General features: G+C 42.8%; 1 protein-coding gene across 6 annotated transcripts in view; it reads left to right on the top strand.

The window, feature by feature from the left end:
* The first annotated feature begins 13,116 nt into the window (after positions 1-13,116).
* Positions 13,117-18,198, top strand: part of BACH1 (BTB domain and CNC homolog 1) — a 57,400-nt gene continuing 52,318 nt past the window's right edge. Inside the window, exons 1-2 of one of the 6 annotated variants that reach the window (XM_008267170.4) lie at positions 13,117-13,328; positions 14,049-14,133. The gene's annotated coding sequence lies outside the window, so the exon portion shown is untranslated. Of the gene's footprint in view, positions 13,329-13,405; positions 13,964-14,048; positions 14,134-18,198 lie in introns of those variants that run through there. The other 5 variants (XM_008267171.4, XM_051859466.2, XM_008267172.4 and 2 more) reach the window with 5 other exon arrangements.

The following is an 18,198-nucleotide window of genomic DNA, read 5'->3' as shown; positions in this document are numbered from 1 at the left end:
CAAATTTTACTGAATTTACGCTGATGGTTGTTCAGCATCAGTAGCCAAGAGCAAAGTCATTGGCTTCAGTCTGAGTCTTGGCTCAACTACTGAATAACAATAGCATTCCTTGAGCTCCTACTACTTGGCCAGGCAATGTATTATGGAATTTTACATGGACTATTTCACTTAATTCTCGCAACTCTGCCTAATACCAAAGTTGGTATTATTATTATGTTTTAAGATCAAAATCTCCCATCAGGAGCCAGAATATCTGAACTGAATCTTGACACCACTCACCCATTACCAACTTTCTATTATTGGGAAAGTTTTTTAACTTCTATAAGCCTTGTATTCCTTATTTTAAAACAAGATTTAGTTATTTATTTGTTAGAAAGGCAGAGTTGGAGGGAGAGAGAGAGAGAATCTTCCACCCACTAGTTCACTCTCCAAATAGACATAATGGCTAGAGCTTCTTCAGATCTCCCATATGGGTGCAGGGGCCCAAGCACTTGAGCCATCTTTTGATGTGTTCCCAGGTGCATTAGCAGGAACTATATCAGAAGTGGAGCAGCCAGGACTCAAACTTGTGCCCATATGGGATGCCAGCACTACAGGTGAGGGCTTAACTGCTATGCCACAGCAATGGCCCCATATTCCTCATTTTAAAAGTGGGAATAATTATATATCTTTCACCATGCTGTGAGAATTATAAGAAAAAAATCCTATAAAGTACTTAGGTCAATGATCAGTACATATAAGTACTCAATAAAGGGTAACTAGTTGCATTAGGGAGAATAAAAGGATAGTGCTGTGTGGCTTCCAGATGGTTTCTGGGAACTTGATAAGGAGGCCATGAGAAGGTACCTCCCAGACCTTGTACTACAAGGCATAATTGTAATCTTGTAATCCACCATTGGTAACAACAGCTACTAAGTTTTGAAATGCATTGGTGCCTTTGCTCAACGCCACACCCTCTGTGGACTGCTCCCTGCCAGCGATGGAATGCAGTGGGTATACTAGGGAATAGTACCTCTTTCATGGAGCCATGGGACTTTTGCTGTTGTCTTAGGCTCAAGAATTTCCTGATGGCTTTGCAGAACCTTCATTTAGGCTGTACTGCACTTCTGGGGTGCTTCCACACCATCTTCATTCCACCCCCTCTTCGCTTGACGTTCATCTTGCAAGTGGAATGTTATGGCTCCGCCAACCTTTTCTGGCTTCCTTTCTACTTCCTTTCACATAGGCATTCTTTCTAATCAAATCCTTGCAAGTTTAATCCTGTCTTGGTGTCTGCTTTTTGGAGAAACTTGACTAACAGATTTGAGTTCTTGTTAAGTTTGCTAATCACAACTTGCAGAGGGTTTTTCCTGGCCCCAATCTCAAGAAAATGGCAGTCACTACCATTTTCCTTAGAAGTCTCTCTCCATTCCTACAATAGTTCCCTCTTGGCTTCATTCATTTGATTTCCCACCATATTTTAAGTTGAGCATGCCCCTATGCTTTGTTCATTTTTCCTTCCTGTCAGCTGCATTTATCATTGTTTTATTTATCTGCCCTGGTTTTTTTTTCTGTCTTTTGCTTGAAACTTTTAAACCCTGAATTCATCGGGATGCTCAGTCTGCTTCATTTTTTTTTGTACCTTCTCAATTAAAAAATGTATTTGAGAAGCAGAAAGAGAAAAAGAGAAATGGAGGGGAGAGAGATGAGAGAGAGAGAGAGAGAGAGAGAGAGAGAGAGAGAGAGAGATGCTCCCATCCACTGGTTTACTCCCCAAATGTCCGAAATGGCTAGGGAGGCTGAAGCAGTAAATGGGAACTCAATCTAGGTTTCCTACATGGGTGGCAGGAACTTGAGTCATCACCTCTGCCTCCTGGGATTTGCATTAGCAGAGAGCTAAATTCAAGAGCTGGAGTCTGGGTCAAACCCAGGCACTTTGATGTAGGATATGATGTCCTAACAAGTAGCTTAACCAGTAGTCCAAATGCATACCCCCATGTATTTTCTTTATATTTTATTACAGTATACTTTGCAAGTTTGCATGTAGATAGCCTTTATGCAATCAATGTATAAATAATAGACTATATACCTTGTCATTCATTCTTTTTTTTTTTTTTTAAAGTCCTTTATTTGAAAGGCACAGTGATGGGGCGGGGGGAGAGAGAGAATCTTTCACCAACTAGTTCACACCCCCAGGTTCCCATAACAGCCAGGCTGGGCCAGGCCAATGGCAGGTCTCAGGTGCTCCATTTGGGTCTCCCTTGCAGTAGCAGGAGCCTGGATACTTGGGGCACTAGCTGCTGTCTCCCAGGAACATTATAAGGAAGCTCTGTCAGAAGCAGAGGTGGGACTCAACTCCAACTACTCTGATATGGGATGTGGGCATCCCATGTGGCAGCTTAACCTGCTGAGTCCCAATACCAGCTCCATGGTTCATTCTTATAATTCTACCTTCTATATAAGCTTCCCTGCATGTAAATGCTCCTTCGGTGTAACACTGGACAAGGTAATTAATCTCCTCATCCTCATAATGAAACAGGGTTGGACATACAGTCAATTTGATGCCTTTATAACTCTAATTTTAATATTAATTCTAAGACCTCCTCTTAGGTAAAACATCCAAATTGTCATTATAAAAAATATTTCTTTCTATGAAGTAGGATTCAACATTTCATCCTTCTTATAACTTCATTCCATAGACATGGATTTAACATACATTTTGTTTATTTTGGACACTGTAAGTGCCTTTTCCAATTTCAATTCATGTAATTTATTAGTTATGTGCAGATCCTTTATTAGTTATTTTTATAATTCCTAGTAAAACAGAAAGATTTCGTACAATTGTACTCTGTATAATTTCTCATGCTCTTACAACATTTTGTAGAGTTTAAATCTATAAAACTGTTCTGAAGGATTCTAACTTCTCTCCCCCCCCCCCTTTTTTTTGCCCCTTTGGCAATTATCTCATATTTCAAAAGAGCCACTTCCTGGAACTTCATCAAAGTATTTTTCACTGGCTTATCTGAATCTCTGTTTTCTTATTTGTGACCTATTTATATACAAGGGAAGGTGGCAATACTGAAGTCAGTAATTAACAGACTTTGCAATTTCATAGAAAGATCCATTTTTGGCTCTATTAAGCTCAACAGTATTATACTGTTACTCATTGCCACTCATTTGCCAGGTCCGAAGGTCATATGTATAGGTTGAGTATATGCAGATTGCTATAACAGAATACCATAGATGCGGTGATTTAGAAAACAAACATTTGCTTCTCATAGTTATAAAGGCTAGAAGTCCAAAATCAGGGTTCAGAAATTGTTATCTGGTGAGAGCACTCTTCTTGCTGTGTCCTCACATAGCAAGAAGAGTCAGAAAAGTTCTCTGGGGTTTTCTTTATAGGGCACATACATGAGGGTTCCATCCTCATGACCTAGTCCATCATTTCCCAAAGATCCTCCTCCTAACACCATCATATTGATGTTTAGGATTTTAATATATGAATTTTGGGGAATTACAAACATTCAATCTCAATCATTGAGAATTTTCATTACAATCCACTTCTGCATAATGTAGGATGCATGGCTTCAATGTTCTCAGCACATCTTTAAACAGAATGACATGGGAGACTTAAGAGTAAAACTTGAGATTAAGAAGGGGTATTATTTAACATTGTCTTTGGCTTCATACAATAGAAACTCAACTCTAGCAGTTTAACCGAATAGGATTTCCTTTCTTTGGTATGATAAGAAGAGTGAAGCCAGCAGCCAGGGCTGGTCAGTTACTTAAGGAAGTTGTTAAGGACTGAGCTGCTACTTAGCTTCCTGCTCTACTAACCTTAGCCTGCTGGTTGAAAGACAATAGTTTGTTCCATTTTGTCATTTGAGGGACAGAGAGTAGGGGGCAAAAATATATATATCGGTTGGTTTGTTCTTTTGTAAGAGCTTTCTGGGAAGTTCCACTGAATGTGGATTTGTTTTTATCTGTGAAGGGGGTCTCAGAAAGTGTTTTATCATTCAGTTGATTGCATATTTGTAATATTTTGGAACAGAGTAACTAATAAAAGATCTGCATCATACATGATACATTACTGAAATTGAAAGACAGAACTATATAAAGTGGCTAAAATAAACAAAATATATGTTAAATCCATGTCTGTGGATGGAAGCTGTAGGAAGGATGAGATCTTGAATCTTATATAGTCAACAGTATTAGGTCTGAAAGAAAGAAAGGAGATGGATATTGGGTAGACAACCAGCAGTGCCTGTCACAGAGGGATTTAGGGAAAAAAGTAAAAGGCATCCCTGACCTGAAGGTCAGTCTTGAAACCACTAATGATGGACATAAAGGGTGTTTCTGTGAAGTAGTCACTGCCTGGTCCAGACCAGGATTTACCTTGTCAAATTCACCAGGCTTTTGAACTTGCTGATGCAGAAATCTGCACTGTAGATGTAACAATGATTTAGCTTTCGGATATACACTTACTTGAAGCTTCAGAGACAGCAAGAACACTGGAAATATAATGTAACTTGCAATGAGGATGTTGCCAGTAAGTGTATCAAATATGAATGCTTACTAACCAACCTATATCTCTCTAGGAAAATCTACATGCAAAGCCAAATCATCATTAGAAATAAATTAAAGAGGGATGTTAATGGAATGACTTTGATGTTTAACGTGTAGTAGAGCCAGTTGTAGCTTCTGCTCCCATCCTACTCATGTTCTGTAGGTAGTCGTGCCTAAGGTAAAATACTGTGTCTTGACCATGTTCCTTACTATGATTTGACTAAGATATCTCAAACTCATGCAGATGATTAAGTCTCAAATCATGCATCGATGGTACTCAGATAGTGGAGGCTTGGTCCCATTATGGTGTCTAGGAGGTGGGCCTCCTGGGTTATTGGATAGCCCTGCACTCCTCTATTGCCATACTCTGACCTAACCAAATGGCAGAACCAGTAGGGCTGACCTGATCTTGGATTGTAAATCACTAAAAGTATGAGCCCAGATATACCTCCTTCCTTCATTAGTAGCTTGTCTTTAGTGTTTCATTGCAGGAACAAGAATATGACTAACACACATCATTATCCCTAGGTAGTGCAAAGGATGTGTTGCCCCATTTGTACCACTGGGTCTTCCTCTTCTTGCCCTCCCCCCACCCCATTTTTTTTAAGACAATCACACTCTTTCCTTAAGTGTGTTAATATTAATATTCTCATTTGGGTTACCTTCAAAACTTGAAGTGGTGAGCTAGTCAGGGAATAGACAGGAAACAGATGAGACCACTACAAGGGTAAGGGCAAGTAACCATGAAGGATTAATGATGGACCTAACCGGAGTAGGGGAGGTATTACCACCTTGTGTGGCTACAGCTCTTTGGTAGAGTCCACAGCTAAGCTCCTGCTGTCATTTCCATATACAACTGGAAGTGAGGGAGAAGGGGAATCATTGGGTATCATCTCAAAAGCTCTGCAGGGAGAAGGCTAACAGGTAGGATCTGGAATGTCCAGTGATAAAAATGCAACAGCCTTACCAATCAACTGTTGTATCTCTCAATGGTAATTTATATCTCTTCTCTGACTTACTAGGTCTTACTTTATAACTTTTAAATAATAGAGGTAATTTTCCTCCATTTTCAAAGTACTTTGCACATATGGTGCCTCAATGAAAGGATTGGGCTGCCATAGTGGGACACGGCTTATGTCCATGGTTTCTTTTCTCCAGGAGTTCAATACTTCTTCCTTCCACTGTAGCCACTCCAGTTCAACTCCAGTTGGCTCTTTATTGATATGTCAGAGTCATCACTTTGATCACCAGGTAGCTATAAATCTGTATTCCCATCCTAAGGGTATATGCTTTGTCATATGCATTTTTAATAATCTTTTATGGTTCCATTTTACCTTCTTTCCAGTATTCCTTTCTTCCTTTACATCTTCTTTTAAATTAAAAACACATTTATCATAGTGGGGCCTGGGTATCTTTAGGTAATGGTTTCTTAGCCTTGGAACTGTTGATACTTTGTGCCACATTTATTGCGAATTGGGAATAAGGTGTCCCTATTCATGAAGTATGTTATCCATGGGTACTGGCCTCTATTCATTAGATGTCATTAGCTCCCCCTTACACAAACATACACACTTAATACTAATACCTCCTGAGGGCAAAACTGGGCCCATTGAGAATTAATGATACAGATAAATACAGAGGTTTAGCATGGGCTAAGTAAAACTATGAGTTAAAATCTCTCTACTGGTTATGCCAGTTTTATTAAAAATTATTATTTAAGAACACTTTATCAAAAAACAAATATATTATGAAGTAGACGTTAATACTTTCATGAATTTTAAACATAAAAGATCAAGAGCTGCAGGCTATAATTCTTGGTGTAAACATCAATAAATTTGTCTAATGGAGCTATCAGGCTGGGTTTTTCAGTCCTCTGCAGATGCATGACAGTGGCTGAAGGTTCTGTACATGCTGTCTCTGATTCAGCACCAAGCACAAACATATACTGGCTCCACAAAGCTACTTGCCCCAAACATTTAGGAACATTTCTGTAGGATTGAGGAATGATTACATCAAGCTTTGTGTACTCTTCTGTCATCTTTTGTGCTCCGGCTCCTCTCTCTCTTCTCTTGCCTCCCTGATCTGGTGCAGAGTAGTCAGGCTACACCAAAATACTTGGCCAATAATTCTGGTGGCTGGAAAGTCCAAATAGCATGGCATTGGCATCTTGCCGGGGCCTACTAGCTGCATCCCAACATGATAGACAAGTAGAAGGGGAAATGGGTATATGTAAAAGAGGCTAGCACTTGGACTTGGGGTTATGGGGTGGTCCTGTTTTTTTTTTTTTTTTTTTTTTTTTTTTTATTGACAGATAGAGTTAGATAGTGCGAGAGAGAGAGAGAGAGAGAGAGAGAAAGGTCTTCCTTCTGTTGGTTCGCCCCCCAAATGGCCAGAGCTACGCCGATCTGAAGCGAGGAGCCAGGTGCTTCCTCCTGGTCTCCCACATGGGTGCAGGTGCCCAAGCACTTGGGCCATCCTCCACTGCCTTCCCGGGCCACAGCAGAGAGCTGGACTGGAAGAGGATCAGCCGGGACTAGAACCCGGCACCCATATGGGATGCTAGTGCCGCAGGCAGAGGATTAGCCAAGTGAGCCATGGCGCCGGCCCCTGGTCATGCTTTATAAAACCTACTCTTGGCCGGCACCGTGGCTCACTAGGCTAATCCTCTGCCTTGTGGTGCTGGCACATCGGGTTCTAGTCTTGGTCGGGGCGCCGGATTCTGTCCTGGTTGCCCCTCTTCCAGGCCAGCTCTCTGCTGTGGCCAGGGAGTGCAGTGGAGGATGGCCCGAGTACTTGGGCTCTGCACCCCATGGGAGACCAGGAGAAGCCCCTGGCTCCTGCCTTCGGATCAGCGCAGCGTGCCGGCCGCGGCAGCCATTGGAGGGTGAACCAATGGCAAAAGGAAGACCTTTCTCTCTGTCTCTCCCTATGTCCACTCTGCCTGTCAAAAAAATAAATAAATAAAAATTAAAAAAAAAAAACCCTACTCTTGCTGTAAGTCATCCAGTCCCTCAAAACTTAACTCAGTTCTGCTAGTGGGTATCCATGCCTTCAGTGGTGGTGCCTCCATGACCTACTTAATTCCCACTAGGTCCCATATGCTAAAGGTTCTACCATTATTCAATACTGTTACAATGGAGAATTAAGCCTCAATACGAATAAGCTATGTTTAAAGATAGAAATTATATAAATATACATAATTGAGTGAGAGAAAATTTGGAATACCATTAAGAATGTAATTGAGAAAAATCTCAAGGTTTATTTCAAGTTAGGAGCTTGACATAGGTTTAAAATGAGTTTCTTTTAAATATTTTATTTATGTACCTGAACTGTGCTCTAAGTCTTGTGTCACTTCTGAGAAATTTAACTCCATTTTCATGCTGTATCATCAGGTAATTTCTTTTTCATTTATCTATTGTTGGATAAAACACCACATCAAAACTTAATGGTTTAAAACAGTAATCATGGGGCCGGCAATGCGGCACAGTGGGTTAACACCCTGTGCTGAAGCACCGGCATCCCATATGGGCGCTGGTTCTAGTCACGGCTGCTCCTCTTCCGATCCAGCTCTCTGCTATGGCCTGGGATAGCAGTAGATGGTCCAAGTCTTTGGGCCCCTGCACCCACGTGGGAGACCCAGAAGAAGCTCCTGGCTCCCGGCTTTGGATTGGTGCAGCTCTGGCCGTTGCAGCCAACTGGGGAGTGAACCAGCGGATGGAAGAGACTCTCTCTCTGCCTCTCCTCTGTCTGTGTAACTCTGGCTTTCAAATAAATAAATCTTGAAAAAAAAAAAAAGTACTCATTGTATTACCTCACAGATATATGAGTTGACTGGGCTCAGCTGGAAGGTTCTTTGATACAAACCTGACTAGGCCAGAGACTACCCAAGATCACATGCCTGGCATATGATGCTGACTACTGGCCAGGGCTCTTGCCTGAGGCGGCTGCCTATTCTGCTATTGAGTTCTCACAGCATGGTGGCTTCTTCTGAGAGGGACTGTCCCAAGAGAGCTCATTTCAAGAAAGAGGAAGTGGAAGCTGCCAGTCTTCTAAAAGACTAGACTCAGCATTGCTTTTGTAGTGAAAGGCCCAGATTCAGGAAGAAGGAAAGAAAGAACTCCCAGTCTCACGGGAGAGTGCAATAAAAATTGTGTAGATACGTTTAGTGTACTCTAGCCTCCTATTGGATTTCAGAAGCACAAGAATTTCTCCTTATTTGAGCCACTCAGTTGCCATTGATTCTGGTATTTGAACAGTATCTCTTTTACTGATTTGCCCCATCACTGAATTTTTGCTCCACTATTGTCTTTTTCATTTTTCTTTCTTTCTCTTTTATTGCCTTTCATTTTGAACTTAGACTTTGTGGACATCAAACCAGAGGCTACATTCCCTTCACCTTACCTTTCATTTTACTTATCAGGTAAACAGAATTTGTTTTCCTGTCTTGCTCCACGAAGTCATCATTGTCTTCTAATAACATATATTCATTTTCCACAAAGAATTTCCAACTTGGATGCAAAGATTCTATGATTTTAACCCATAGTCACTTCTGATGGAAGAGGTGTCAAATGGAAGTTCTTAAAATTTTTTTAAATTAACACAAAATTTATATGTATTTATAGATACTGTGTGATGTTTCACTACCTGCAATTTGAACATATATATTTCTGGGCCATCCTCCACTGCATATATATTTCTGCAATATATATGGGAAGCATATATATTTCTGCAAAGATTAATCATTTCTTTGTATGAAAAACATTTAATATCTGTTCTAGCTTTTTTGAAATATACAGAATATTATCATTATCTATAGTCAACCTACTGTGCAATAGAACATTAGAACTTATTTCTGCTACTTAATCACAACTTAGTACCCATTAATGAATCCTTCCCCATTCCTCCTTACCCCTACTCTCCCCAGCCTCTGGTAACCTTTCAAATGGGTTTTTCAAGTTGGAAAAACCTTTGCTGGTACTATCTTGGTGCTATTCCACTGTTTATAGTTTTTTGTTCCCCCTTAATTTCTTTGGCTGAATTAGTAGATGAATGTTTAATGATCAAAGAAAATAAGGCAATGGAGATGGAATGAATGATATTCTGGGGAGGTTTTGGGGTATAGATCCATCATAGACCTCATGTTGAATGCAAAATTGGGATGGGGACAGAGTAATTGTGGATGTGTAGATCTTTTCCAGGATTAGGAATGGGAGAGGAGGGGAATAGTGGGTTACAATGACTACATATCAAGGCTTTTCTACGATAATATTCATTGTCCAAATATTATGCTCTATTGTCCCTTAAAGTCAACATGGCATCCATCTATATGGTTTGCTTCCCTCATTTTTGATACCCAGGCAAGCAACCTGTCACTGGAGGAGAAAATGATGATGCATATTTCCAGTTTATTATAATCATTCCTGAACTTGTTGTGGCTTAGAGCTGATGGCTTGGACTTATTTAAATTGTTTTCAGAGTTAATGATAAGATTTTATTTTGGTAATAAAATCACAATAATGTCTAGAAAGAGAACATGTAAGTTAAGGACAATTTGAAAAGGGAATAATATTTTTCAAATATGACAATGCCATACACACCCTCTTTTGAACAATGTAGAATATCGACATTCTTCACAACAGAAAAACATTTCCATTACTTTTCAAACTCAATGAGAAATATAAGTCAGGATTTAATCAATAAGCAGTGATACTCACTTTTTATGATAACTCCTCCTAAGGAATAATGTACTAAAAACAAAACTATGTGACAAAGGAGCACTAATTACAAATGCCTGTGAATCAGCAGTCAAGACTTTATGTTGTGCCACCAGGCTCATTTTCCCAGTTTCAAACTCTTATCAACACCAATTAAAAACAATCACTTATCGTTGTAAAGTTTTTTCCCCCATAGGAATTGTGCAAAGGCACCATGACTCTTATAAACATGAAATAATTTTTAAAAATTTATTTTACTAAGATATTTCCATAAATATAAATCAGTGTAAAAGACCTTAAGGCTAAGTTTAAAAGTTGTCCAATTAAGCAGAATTCTTTTCTTGATTCTTAGTATGGTAGGGTTATTGAAGGTTTTGTTGGCTTGGTAACTAACAGTGTTAATGCTAACACTGGGAGTCCCAAAGGCATAAGCCAGAAGGTAAAGTTGCCTGTGCATATGCAGGCTTTACAAGAAACTATATCGGTTTTGTTTTGAGTAAGGGAACAAAACTGCCACATAATTTACTGATAGTTTACTGCATCATCATTCATTTGCTCCTTCATTCAATCTGTAGTCTGTTTCTCCTCCCCTCATTCCTTCTCCATACTTAATTAGCATTTGAAAACATCACATGATTTAAATATCTCTTTTAAAGTCCACAGGATGAAGTCCAAACCAGGCACAGGCCATGAAGCCCTACTTTTTTTTGACTGTTTTATTACACTCTGCAATTTCACCTTTCATCCTGTCTTTACTGCATACCAAAAGCTCTACCTCAGTACTTCTTCATTGTGATCTGAAAATCATCAGCATCAGTATTAAAAAAGCATGTCTTGGTCAGGTGTTTGGCCTCGCAGTTAAGACAATGCATCCATCAGAGTGCCTGGGTTTGAGTCTGGGTTCCAGATTCTAGCTTCCTGCTAATATGTAGCACAGGATGATGGCTCAAGTGGTTGAGTCCCTTTCACGCTCACTTGGCAGACTTGGATAGTGTTCCAGGCTTCTGGCTTCAGCATGGTACAGGCCTAGTTGTGGCTGACAATTTGGAAAGTGAATCAGCAGATGGGAGATCTGTTTCTCTCTTGTCTTCCAAATAAACAATAAAAATGATTTCTAGAAAGATGCCTTGGGTACCATCCAGACCTATGATAGCAGGATCTTTGAGGCAGGGCCCAGGAAGCTGCATTTTAGTGAGCACCCAGATATTTTATTCTTAAGCATGTAGCAGTTTGAGAGTCACTCCTAGTTGCCTTGATAGTGTCAAAACTTGGTATTCATTTGTATGTCCACTAAGGAAATAAGAGGCCCTCCCAAAGAGGAGGGTGTGTTCCTTGTTGAAGAAACTGCATAGGTGTGGGAGGCAGAATGTAGTTACACTGGCTCAACGTGGAAGAAAAGTGAAGCCTCAAAAACCCTCACATGATTTATAAGAACCCCAATCCTTCTTTCATGGTCTACTTCCAGCTGTCCTTTCCTTATTTCTTGTTAAATATCTGCACAGCTACCATGAACTCAGGTAGCCTGGAATGCCATCTGCCTCCTCCCTGGACAGCTGGGTCTCACACATGACCATTAAGACACAACACAAATGTTACTCCTCTGGGAATCTCTCCCTGATATCCAAGCCATAGTGTATCATTTTACCATTTGTACTCGCATTCAATTTCTGTCATTTTCTCGTGTATTTCGAATATAATGCGAATGTCCCTAAGTCCTGCAGACTGTGGGTACAGCCCTGCAGTTTTGTTAATAATAATACATGAATTCATTATTGTGGTAAGTTTTTTTTTTTTTTTTTTTTTCTGCCATGTTGCTCCAGGGCTGTCTTACTGAATTCAAGAAATAAGTCCACACTTTCTGGAGCTGCTGCCAGTTGAGCCACCAAGTTTTCCCATCTCTCCTTCTCCATTAGAAGTGAAAAGCCAACAACAAAATCCTTTCAGACAGATCCTTCGAGGGCTGCAGGCCTCCGGTTGAGTGCCATCTCTCCAGGAACTCTATTATGGAGTTGGCTGGCACAATCCCCTCTCTTCCGACATGGATAAGCTTTGCCATGTGCGCTCTGCAGGGCCCAGGCTTTCAGCTCCAGAGGTGTTAAATGGCTTGGGAACATAATTTTAAAGGTGACAATTGGATACACACCACAATAAGCATCAAGGGATGAAAGCGCAACCAGAGCTCGAGCCGGGCCCGCTGACACCGCTGGCACCGAACCTGGCTGGAAGTTTCCTGGCAGTCGTGGTGAAAAGGGAACACCTGTTAGCGGATGCCCTTGTTCTCATTCAAGCCAGGGCTGCCAGACGCCTTCTACAATATCCCGGATGTACTTGCTTCTTCCCGATCGGCAGGATCCCACACCTGGCGAATCTGGGCGCCTGCCACCCCGAGGGCTTCCTCAGCCACGACCCCTGTGCGGCTCTGGGGAGGGGCGCCCGCTCTCACTCCCGCAGGGCGCGGGAACCCGGAGCTCCAGGCGCCGTGACGGCCTCCGGGCGTCCGGACACCACTCGGGCTGAGGGGGCCGCCCCCTTTCCCTCTGCCCTCAGGAAAGGAGTGGTCCTCGTAGGGGGCTGGGCACGCGAAGGTGGGGGACCCGAGCCGCTGCCGCTCCCAGGCCGGCCGGGATCCGCTCGTCAGATGGCCGGCGCAGCCCTCCCTGGGGCTCCCAGAGCGGGCTTTCCTGATCCGCGGTTCCCCGGGTCCCCTGCCCAGGCCTCCGGAGCCGCAGGGCGGGGCTCCAAGTGCGGGCGGGACTTAGGCGCGGTGGGAGTGGCCTCACGAGGAGGGCGTGGCCTCACGAGGAGGGCGTGCCTCGCCAGGCCTGGCGGGAGGGGCGGGGCGGGGCTTCAGCGGGGCGGGGCGGGGCCTCGCGAGGCCAGGCGGGCGGGGTCTGGGAGCCTCGGGACGGCTGCAGCCGCGGCTTCCGAGCCGAGGAGAGGGGAGGGGACGGTACGGGAGGAGACGGGGCCACCGGCCGCGCGGAGGGAGTGAGTCACCTGACCGCTGCCCGCGCCACCCGCCTGCCTCGCTCGCTGCCGTCAGACGGGCCGCGCCGCGCTCCGGCTCTGGTGAGTGGCTTGGCCGGCCTGCTCGCCCTGCCCCGGGAGGGTCGCGGCCTGGGCCTGTGAGGGGAGGCGCCGAGGGGGCCTCCGGCGGCTGTTTTCTGGTGGTGGTGGTGGGTCGCGGGGCCGGGAGCGGCTGCGGCCCCGTTCCTGGAAGTGGCCGCGTCCACCGGAAGGGGCGTCCGTGGGTGCCCGTGGCTCTTGAGGCGGCCAGCGCTGTTGTTTACCGGCGCGCGCTGCACTTTACCCCCGGGCGGGCGCTCGCGCGCGCCGCGGGGTCCCGGGCGCCTGCCGCCCCTCCCCGGCCCCTCGGTCCCCGGGTCGGAGCCCACCCGGCGCCCCAGCCCGCGGCCCGCCCTGGCTGTGACACATCAGCACCGCCCTCACGGCCCGGGCCCCGTCCTGCCCTCTGCCCACTCCCAGCGCCTCCGCAGCGTCCCCCGCGCCGGGCGGCGTTTCGCCCTCCCAGCTGGGTGTGGGTCGCGCGGGTCATCGCGTCGGAAAGGCCGAACGGTGGCCAGAGCGGGAAGATCACCTGGTCTAACCTGCGTCTGGGGAAATTGGTTTTGGGGATTGGAGGTCTCAGGGCTCCCATTGTTGGCGTTTTGCCCGCTCGTCGTAATGGGGACTCTCACAACATGGTGAGAGTGGGTGTTGATTGTAGAGACACCGGCTTTGTGCTCCTGTAATGCATCACGAACGCCGTGGCTTTCTCTCTCTCTCCAGGCAGGCTCATGTCATTGAATAGAATTGTGCGGCATGCGTTTGTACCATGAGCCCTCTTTCTGCGTTCAACTTGGGCGGATTCAAGGTAAAGTGTAGTAGTAATTGTGGAGGAGCCTGTGTGGGAAAATCAAGCTACCATGTCGTCTTTGGAGGAACAAAGACTTTGTAGGATGCTGATAGTTTGGAGAATTTATATCTGTGTTGGAACTGTTACCCATGGAGGATGCCACTACTAGGTCTTTGTTCGTCTAGTGGACGCTTATTACATTCCACAGGGTTTGCATTTGAGGCTGTTTGGAAAGATCAAGGGTGGAAATTCTAGGGAGGCAGAGCATTTGAACGTGTCACATGGCCGAGCAAAGAAATGGGAAGAGCTGTCAGCTTGCTTCTTCCTGGTCTCAGGGTAGTGGTGCAAGGGCTGGGCTGGGCTGGGCTGGGCTGGGCTGGGCTGGGCTGGGTTTGGTTTGAAGGCACTTGTCACTTCTGCCATTGGACATCTTAAGGAAACCTAGGAAAAAAGGCTGCTGTGAGTCATCTTGGAGTAGGGTGGCTTTGGGGTAGTGCCTGCATCTTGTTTTGTTGTTGTTTAACATAAGGTTCTGTCAAGCGGTTTACCTTTGTTCAGTATGTTGGTTGGATAATGAGGTAGGATGACTCTTTAAAAAAGTTGTGTTGCTGAGTCATTCACCCGAGCCAGAGAGGTAATTAGGAACAGCTGGTGCAGATAGGCTCATCACATGCCTCCACTATAAAAGGCCAAGGAGCACTGAGAGGGATTGCTTCAGAAGGCTGAAGGGGACTCAGTGGTTGTCTGTTCTGATACATGTAATTAGCTGGGGAAGTGCAGGAGCACTCTTAGGAAGTGGCCAGGTAGCACTGAGGTGTTTAGACCAAGAACAGCTGCGAGATCTGACTGAGAATGAATTTGTACTGGAGAAAGAGCTAAAACTGGGGCAGAAATTTGCAGGCAGTAAATATTTGCAGGCAATAAATATTTGATACAATAAACAATACTGTACTTAGTTTTTTATTTCCTCTTGTTGTATGGTCTTTAACATTTCAAAACATGAACTTAATTGGTTCTTCATGAAAGTTTCTTTATGCTAACACAAAAGGGAGTTTTCCTCTTGTTTTTCATGACTCTTGGCTTTTCATGAATACAGGAGTAGTTTTTTGGTATCAGGAGGGTAATGTGAATGTGGGTGGATTTAACATGTCTGGTACAGTCAAGGCTAGACAGTTGTCTAATGAAAGTCAGATCATACTTATGTGTCTCATTCTCTTGAAAGATAGTACTAGTGTCTTTACATTGCGTGTCATTGTTTCTTGCTTAAAAGTAACCACATAACCCAAGCATAACTTTCCTCAGTGTGGACAAAGTTTAGGAATGGGAAATATGGAGGTGAGGGTTTGGTTCTTAACCTCATGTCAAAAGAATGATGAGTTCTTATAGTAGGTAGTTTTCATTTAAAACATTTTGTATTAGAAAAAATTAATTTTGTTTAAATTTGGGACTAGAGAAGATTATAAATGAATTTTTAGGGTCTCTAATGAAGAGTGCAAGGTGGTAAAATTAAGAAGAAGCTATTAAAACTTTGCTTTTTAAAACTTTTCTATAAAATAAGGAAGACATGAAAGATACAGATTAACAGTACTTGAGTATTACATAGTGAAGGTACATCCCCTCTACCCTTTTCTGCTCATACTTGTTATCCATTGCCAATAACATTTTTTAACAGCTGTACTTTTTTAAAAAACTTCTGATTTCTTCTTAAGGGCAATTTTTATCAATGTAATTCTGTTACTTTTATATTGTGCTTTAAAATTAGAAGCTTGAGTGTAATTTTTTTTGACACATGAAGGTTTTTTAATTTAGCAGTCAGCGTAGCTATTAATTTGCCTTCAAATTACATTTTCTTTTTTTTAATTTTTAATTAGTTTTTAAGAGATTCAGCGTGCTTTGTAGATAGAATTGTAAAAACAGTTCCCTCTTGAGTGTGAATTTATTACATTCTTGAAGTTAGTGATGGAAATAGAAAAAAAAACAGTTATATTTGGTAAATGGAATTATCGATTTGGAGACAAACTTAATGATTTGTTTGATCTGTGTATGTGATCTGAAGTGTAGTGATGTGTAAAAAGATTAATGAGAACACTTGATAATGTATACATTGGAGTGCAGTGTTTATAGAACAAATCTTTTAAGAGTTAACCATGTTCTGTGATTATTTATTTGAAAGGCAGAGTTAGAGAGAGGCAGACAGGGAGGGAAGGAGAGAAGGAGAAGAGAGATCTTCCATTCCCTGGTTCACTCCCCAAGTGGCCGCAATGGCCGGAACTGGGCCAGGCCGAAACCAGGGACCAGGAGCTTCTTCCCTGTCTCCTATGTGGATGCAGGGACCCAAGAACTTGGACCTTGCCCGTTGCTTTCCCAGGCTCATTCACAGGGAGCTAGATCTGAAGTGGAACAGCCAGGACTTGAACTGTGCCCACACGGAATGCTGGAACTGCAGACCACAGTTTAACCCATTGCATGACAACACTGGCTCTTGTGTTATTTCTTGAAGTCTGCTTCTGGGCAGGGGGAGGTTGGGGAAACTTATGTCCTCTTTAATGATTCAGCAAATCCCTCGGGAAGTGGTATTAATCAGAAAATCTGCATCTTATGAGTGTGGAGGGCTGGTTAGAGGTTAGTATTTATCATTCAGTATAATCTCAGATGCCATATGCTTTCAGTACTCTGTACTGAGAGAGTTGATATGCAGAATAACAGATACGGAACCCTTGAAAATGGCCAGTTGTCAGAGATTCTCTTCACAATGCTGCTGATCTTTCCAAAACCTATGCTTTAGGAATTGCCTGCTATCTCCTGTTTTCTAATGTTCTGTTAATAGGAGAATTGTTTTAACCATAAAACCTGTAACTCTTGAGGATGATTTTTGAGATTATTTTGATTGAAAAAAATGTCAAATAAAATCATCTACTGATGTTCAGGTTAGGAATAATTTGCGTACTGTCTACCAGAAACTAAACCCCTTGGAGAAAGGAAGCATTTCAGGATTGCTGATAAAATATTGACTTACATATGAAACCTGGACTTAGGACATCCTCAGTGTATAACATTAATAAAGCTGATGTCCTGGTGTGATCACAGGATAGTTAACAAGAAAAGCAGAAAGCAAAGTGGTTAAAAGTAGGAGCTACAGAGCCAGACTGCTTAAAGTCAGGTTCTGACTGTGTTATCCCCTTTGAAACATTGAGCAAGCTATTCCACCTCGTAACTAATGCATTGTTGTCTCCTGTAAAATGAGGATGTTGATAGTAGAATCTAAGTCATAGAGCTCACTGTGTGAATTAAATGTGTTAATATGGCTTAAGTGGTTATAACAGTGCTGGCAATATATTAAACATCAAGATTAGGTGTTATCTGTTGTCCAGAGTCAAGGACTGGCTTAGTTACATAGCCATATTTTGTAGCTTTTAAAAACTGAATTGTAACAGCTGATTACAAGTGAGACTAAGGGAAATGCAGGTCACTGCTACTGGAAAAACAACTCATGTGAGCAAACACTGTCAATAGCACCATCTCACACACACCTAACTTCAGAGGGCAAGGAACTCTGTACCTAGCTTTTTACTTAAAGGAAGCTTAAGAGTCTGAGCAGAATGCTTTAAAGGTGGTCATTGCCAGTTACTGAAATTGGTTTTTGAAAAAATAAAAACACTTGTCATTTTTTATCTAGTCTCCAACATTATCGTTGAGAACATTGTGGCCTGGCAGGTTTAGTAACCTGTCTACTCCCTCCTTGCCTGTTAATACCAGGAAGGAACTTATTTCAAAATTCTTATTCCTGTGCCCCATCCAGTTTGTTGGGAATGTGTAGATTCACATTTTCCTGCAAGTTACTTTATTTAAGTATTGTGTTTTCTTTAGATGACATGGTGATACTAATATAGAAAAATTATCCATGATATGGATATGAATAATTGGATATGTTTGTCATAAAGCTTCCTGCACCTATTAGTAATTCTGAAAAGTGTGTCAAACATTTTGAGTATCCTTTTAAATAAAGTGTAAGTTTTTTGCTGGTGAAGAACTAACTGTGTCTTCCTATTTTACCTCTTGTGGCAGACTGAATATGCCTTGGCT

Source organism: Oryctolagus cuniculus, chromosome 4 (genome assembly GCF_964237555.1).
Source record: "Oryctolagus cuniculus chromosome 4, mOryCun1.1, whole genome shotgun sequence".
Classification (NCBI taxonomy): Eukaryota; Metazoa; Chordata; class Mammalia; order Lagomorpha; family Leporidae; genus Oryctolagus; species Oryctolagus cuniculus.
Note: the sequence above shows the minus strand (reverse complement) of the source record. Positions and strands in the feature narration are given on the sequence as shown.